The following is a 6,774-nucleotide window of genomic DNA, read 5'->3' on the forward strand; positions in this document are numbered from 1 at the left end:
GGAGCTATATATGGCTCACTCTACTCAACTTGGTCTCACCTATATATTTGTATCTTGTCCTCAATATGAATCAGTTTTTGGGAGCGTATATGGTGTATCTCTTGTCTCGTCTCTCTCTCTCTCTCTCTCTCTCTCTCTCTCTCTCTCTACATCTCAACATGGTATCAGAGCGGTAACGATCACGCGTCGATTCAATTCATGGTGACAAAACAATATGTGTATGCGATTCGCATGTAAGATTCAAAATTGCTACAAATTTTATTTTTGAGCGTTGATTCTTGTTAATTGTGATTGTTTTGTGTTAAGAAGAATATGATTAGTGTTTTGTATGGCATTTATTGCTAATCAATCTAATCGTTGATTACATTTTCTTGTTGATGACACTTTGAACTTCATCTCAATTTTTGGGGGTCTTCTGCTCAAAATTTGGAGAAACGGGAAAAGCGCAATGGAACGTAGCGCAACGGCACTTTTCATCCAAAACTTGTTCGTCTCCTCGAGCTCTTCGATTTGAGTTCTAGGTTTGCGTCAATCGGGAGTTCGCAGTAGAAAGTTATGCTATTTTTATTGAAATTGAGCTTGACGCAGCTTTCTTCGTCCTACTTTTCGTGAAGCGTCCGCGATTGTTTTTCTAATTTTGCCGTTAACTTTTTCAAAAAAAATTAGCTTTTTGCTATTCATATTGTGGCCGTCAATCTTGCGTCTCACGCCACTCTATATTGAGGACTCTTTTATTATTGTCTCCTTTACCCTGCCTTTTTTGGGTGACGTCTCTCACATCTTTGGACGTTCCTTGAGCATCCTTCTTGCGTTTATCGTTGACAGTGTTGGGGTATAAAGCCCAATGTGGTCGCCCAGGTAAGTGGGCGGGCCGCCAGGTATGTACACATATTCTTTTGTAAAAACCTAATAAGAACTCACTATGCTCTACACATTACAGTAGAGCGAGTTCACCATATCGTCGTTCTCTTCTTCTCGCACTCTCTCTCGCGTCGCACTTCTGCTTGTACTCCTTCAACTGGTATCAGAGCTCAGATCGAGGCTCGGGGCAGCACTGCAGGAGGCTAGAGTCACCAACTCAGATTGGAGTGAAATTCGACAGGCGAAGACACGGCCCCAATTCTGAGGTCATCTCGGCCACCGTTCGGCTTCGACAAAGGTCTGCACAGGCCATTTTCGACTACGTGGTCTCGACGGGTGCAGATTAGGTTGTCCGCAGCAATGATGTTCACTTTAATGAATCCAAATATCATTCTAAACCAGAAAGGGTTGAGGAGATTAGAAGAGTTGTCTTCCAGGAAGATGGACCTGCACGTGCAAGACAAAATTTCAGGGCTCAAGAGGAGCAAGGACAGGATAGAATGGAACCACAGGTTGTGGCTGAGCGTGAGCCACCTATTGTGCGTAGATCTGGACGTGTCACGCGACCTATTGATAGGTTTGTTCCATCTATGAATTATGTCATGTTGACTAATTGCAATGAGCCTTCATGTTACAAGGAAGCAGTGCAAATGAAGGACTCCGGGAATTGGCAATTGGCCATGTAGTCAGAGATGACAGCTCTGCACAAAAACCAGACATGGAAGCTAGTTAAATTACCACGGGGCAAAAAGGCTCTACCCTGTAAATGGGTTTACAGGTATAAGATCACCGCTCATGATAGTCAGCCAAAGTACAAAGCAAGGCTTGTTGCCAAGGGCTTTAAGCAAGAACAAGGCATTGACTTTGATGAAGTCTTCTCTCCGGTGGTCAAGATGACTATATTGAGATGCTTTCTTGCATTGGTTGCCATATTAGATTTGGTGTTGCACCAAATGGATGTCAAGACAGCATTCTTCCATGGTGATTTAGATGTGGAAATTTACATGCAGCAGCCAGAAGGGTTTGTTGAGAAAGGCAAGGAAGATTGGGTATGCCAGTTGTTAAAGAGTCTTTGTGGCTTAAAACAATCACCGAGGGCATGGTACCATAAATTCCACAAGTTTATGCTTTCTCAAGGCTACAAACGTAGTGAGTTCGATCACTGTCTATATACAAAGAAGGCTAAGGATGGCAGTTGGTTGATCCTTATTTTGTATGTGGATGACATGTTGATTACTGACAAGAACTTGGAAGAAATTTCAGCTTTGAAGTCAAAGATGGCAAAATCGTTTGACATGAAAGACATGGGTGAGGCAATTCATATACTTGGTATGCGCATTGAGAGAGACAGATCAAAGAAGTTGATTTGGTTATCTCAAACATAGTATATTGACAAGGTTTTGCAACGTTTCAATATGGAGAAGGGAAAGGCATTGAGTGTTCCATTGCCACCATATGTGAAACTTAGCAAACAAGATTGTCCTGTGTCTGAGGCAGAACAGGCTAAAATGGATAAGATTCCATATGCGTCTGCAGTGGGTAGTTTGATGTATGCAATGATTGCTACTCGCCCAGACATTGCATTTGCAGTGGGAGTAGTAAGTCGATACATGTCAAACCCAGCAAGAAACATTGCGAGGCAGTGAAAGGAATATTGAGATACCTGAAAGCTACAAAGAGTATGCGTATATGCTATGGGAGTCAGGAGCTAAGTGTAAAGGGTTGTACAGACTCAGATTATGCAGGTGACTTAGACAACCGAAGGTCTACGTCAGGGTATGTCTTTACATTGGCTGGTGGAGCAGTATCATGGCGTTCTAGATTACAAGATTGTGTTACTCAGTCTACTACAGAGGCTGAATATGTTGCAGCATCAGAGGCATGCAAAGAATCAATTTGGCTTAATCGACTAGTAACAGATTTGGGAATCAAAGAAGAGATGCTTGTGTTATATTGTGATAGTCAAAGTGCTATACAATTGGCTCGCAATCCAGTTTATCACTCAAAGACAAAGCATGTGGATGTGAAGTATCATTTCATCAGGGAAATGCTCGAGGATAAGCAACTTCAGCTTGTCAAAGCTCACACCACAGAAAATCCTGCTCATCTACTTACAAAAGGAATTCCCTCAGAGAGCTTTGCGCATTTTCGCAAGCAGATAGGTGTAGGGTAGTACATCACTTCTCTACATCTCTTGTATATTAGCTTGTATAGTAGCTTCTCTCACACTTAAAGTACCACATTGGACTTTAAGTGGGAGGTCGTTGGGGTATAAAGCCCAATGTGGTTGCCCAGGTAAGTGGGTGGGCCGCCAGGTATGTACACATATTCTTTTGTAAAAACCTAATAAGAACTCACTATGCTCTACACATTACAGTAGAGCGAGTTCACCATATCGTCGTGCTCTTCTTCTCGCAGTCTCTCTCGCGTTGCACTTCCGCTCGTACTCCTTCAACTTGTTGGGGTATAAAGCCCAATGTGGTCGCCCAAGTAAGTGGGCGGGCCGCCAGGTATGTACACATATTCTTTTGTAAAAACCTAATAAGAACTCACTATGCTCTACACATTACAGTAGAGCGAGTTCACCATATCGTCGTGCTCTTCTTCTCGCACTCTCTCTCGCGTCGCACTTCCGCTCGTACTCCTTCAGACAGAACGCAGTCCTCATATTTCTCTCATTCTCAATTGTGACCTTCATCATATATGGTGTGCAGATTCTGCGATCTTATCTTATACGTCTTCTCGCAACAAGATATGGCTATGACTATTCTCGTCAACAGCTTTCCTTCTGGCAAGCGTTCTGTTCCTCTTTCCAAGGCCAAGGATTTCGAGGCTGGAAAGCAAAGATGTTGTTAATTCTTGAATGCGATGAAGTCTCTGATGTTGTTCTTGGAAATCGTGTTTGTTCGCCTCAGCCTGTTGATACGGATAATGATAACGTGCTTATCACTGAAGGACCTATGTTTGAAGATTGGAATGTTTCCTATACGGATTGGCAAAGACGTGATAAAGCAGCTCATCGGTATATTCTTTCTGTTCTTACTGATTCCCTTTTGCTTGATATGTATGAACTGCGTACTTCCCACGACGTATGGAAGTACCTTATTGCAAACTTTCAAAAGAAATCTGTTACAGAAATACTTTATTTAAGAGGGTTGCGTAACAAGTTACAATATGAAGTTGGTATTGCCATGACAGGACATATTGAATCTTTCAAATCTATTATTAATCAGCTTGCTCCTGCTGGTGATCCTGTTCCACAAAAGCAACTGATTACACTTCTCCTTGATACGGTGAAGGACTCTTCTTATGATAACATTGTTACTATTCTCTCTAATAAAGATGGTCTTGATTTCGACCAAGCCTGCATGTCTTTAATTGAATACTCTCAACGTCAAGAACGTCGTAATGCTGGTCATAATACAGCTATGATTTCACAAGAGGAGACTGAGTCACAACAGATGGAACGTGCTTTTTATGCTCGAAGGCGTCCCTTTCAACGAGGAAACCACAGAGGTGGCCGTCGCGGTAATATTTTCTCTTGTCTCAAATTTTCTAATAAGCAATGTTCTTACTGCAACAGAAATGGCCATAGTGAAGACGATTGTTGGGCACGTCAATATGATGAAGAACACAATATTACCACGAAACAACCACGTTTATCTAGAGACTCTTCTTCTTCTTCTTGTGAATATTGTGGACGATCTGATCATCCCACTCATATGTGCTATAAGCGTCGATTCAACACAAATCGTAATAGAGCATATGCTACTGAACATCGAAACAACATTGTACCAGAAACAAGCTGCGTCCTATGTTCAATTGCTCCAGACAGAATACTTCATGTACGTGATGGATCACTTTTTATTGTCGATTCTGGTGCTACAGGAAATATGACTCCATAACTATCATCCACTAAATGGCTCCATAACTATCATCCACTACCAGTTCAACGTGTTGTTTATCTTGCTGATGATACTACTTGTCAAGTAAAGGGTATTGGAGACTTATATCTTGGTACCTTATCTTCTTCCACTCGAATTTTTCGAGGAGTATTACATGTACCAGATCTTCAATGTAATCTTCTTTGAGTTGCTAGACTTGTTGATCTTGGTCTATTTGTTGGATTTGATCATACCAAATGTCGAATTGAGAAAGATGGACAGACTATAGCCACTGCTCCTCGAAATGGTAATTTGTTTGAAATCTCTCTCAACGATGTTGTAGCAAATGTTGTCACTGCTCCAGGTGATCATGATTGCAAAGTATGGCATCACCGTTTTGTTCATGCTGATTTCTCAAAACTCCTTGATCTTCAACGTCGTGATCTTATTCATGGCATGGATCTTAAAGCCCATCCCCATATGGGAATTTGTGAATTTTGTGCTCTTTGGAAACACAATCGTAAACCCTTTCCTCTTTCAAATACAACTCATTCTCATGACATATTGGATCTTGTTCATACTGATATATGTGGACCTCTACTTTCTTCGAGATCACAATATTTCTACTTCATTACTTTCGTTGATGATTTCTCAAGGTATACGGCTGTATTTCTACTTAGACAAAAATCTGAAGCCTTGTGTGCTCTTGTGACGCTGTTAGCGACGGGGTTTTTATAACCCCCGGCGTCGCTAAAACCGTCGCTAATAGCGTCGCTACGAGAGCGTCGCTATATAGAGACGCTCATAGCGACGATCATAGCGACGCTCATAGCGACGCTCATAGAGACGTTTACACAGAAGTCTATAGCGACGCTCATAGCTACGCTACATAGCAATAAATAGCGACGGTTATAGCAACGCCCGAGAGATTTTTTTTTGGTGACAGGGCATTGAATGCCGTGCCACCCATCAACCATATTGTACCTGATTCACTTTTGAAAAAAAGTGCAGGGGTAGATAATAGACCCAAAATAGTCACCCACAAGACGCATTGTTTGCAAAATTGACAAGCGTAAAATTGACAATTGTACACATCATAGGCAAAATGAATTGATTGGCAAATGTAATAATGACAATTGTACAACATCATAGGCATAAAGAATTGATTGGAAAAATGAACTGCGGTGACAAATGTAATAATATACATGGTTCAAAAAGACGTATAAAATCCGTCTCATGATACATAAGCTATGAGAAACCCTAAACTAATGCTATCTAGCTACGGCTAAACTGACGTCGTCTAGTCAGACGTCTCATCGCATCCAAGCGGCTTATCTGTCGGATTCTGCAAAAAAAGACAATAAGACAGCTTTCAGTAAGTATAAACATATAACGACATTTATAAAACAATACAAAAAATAGAAAAGAGTAAACCCTAATACTAACCATGCCGCCGCGAGAACTGAGAATGTCCATCAGGGCGTTTAAGCCCTTCCTGCCTGCGTACTCGCACTCGTACGGTGTGGGATCACGTCCTGTCATCCACCACTGTCAAAACATACAAAGATTTCATTATGTTAGAATTAAAAAACTCATAAACCCTAAACTATCGAACATAAAGAGCAATGCGAAAACACTTACAAAATCGGCCTCAAATGATGCCCATCCACCGCTCCCCAAGTGGTGCGAGCTCCCTGCCTCTACTCGCCCTCTGGCTACATCCTTTTGTTGCTTCCACTTGTTGGGATTCTCACGCGCTGCTTTCTTCGCATTCTTCCAATCTTCTTTGGCCAGCCAATCTGGCCTGTTACACCCATGCTTGATTGCTTTTTGCACTTCGGAACGCTTGTGTTTGCAGTATTCGCGCATTCAAATCTTCATCAGGTCTTCATTGAAGCGTTGATCCCGTGTTGGAACGGGAAACTCATCATGAAGTATGCTGATGACTCTGTTTTTTAAATCACTTGGTACTTCACTCGATTTGTTTAGTATGTAGTGTCTAAACAGCTGAGAGAAAAGACCACGCATG

Source organism: Adiantum capillus-veneris, chromosome 30 (genome assembly GCF_014529385.1).
Source record: "Adiantum capillus-veneris isolate H3 chromosome 30, ASM1452938v2, whole genome shotgun sequence".
Lineage (NCBI taxonomy): Eukaryota > Viridiplantae > Streptophyta > Polypodiopsida > Polypodiales > Pteridaceae > Adiantum > Adiantum capillus-veneris.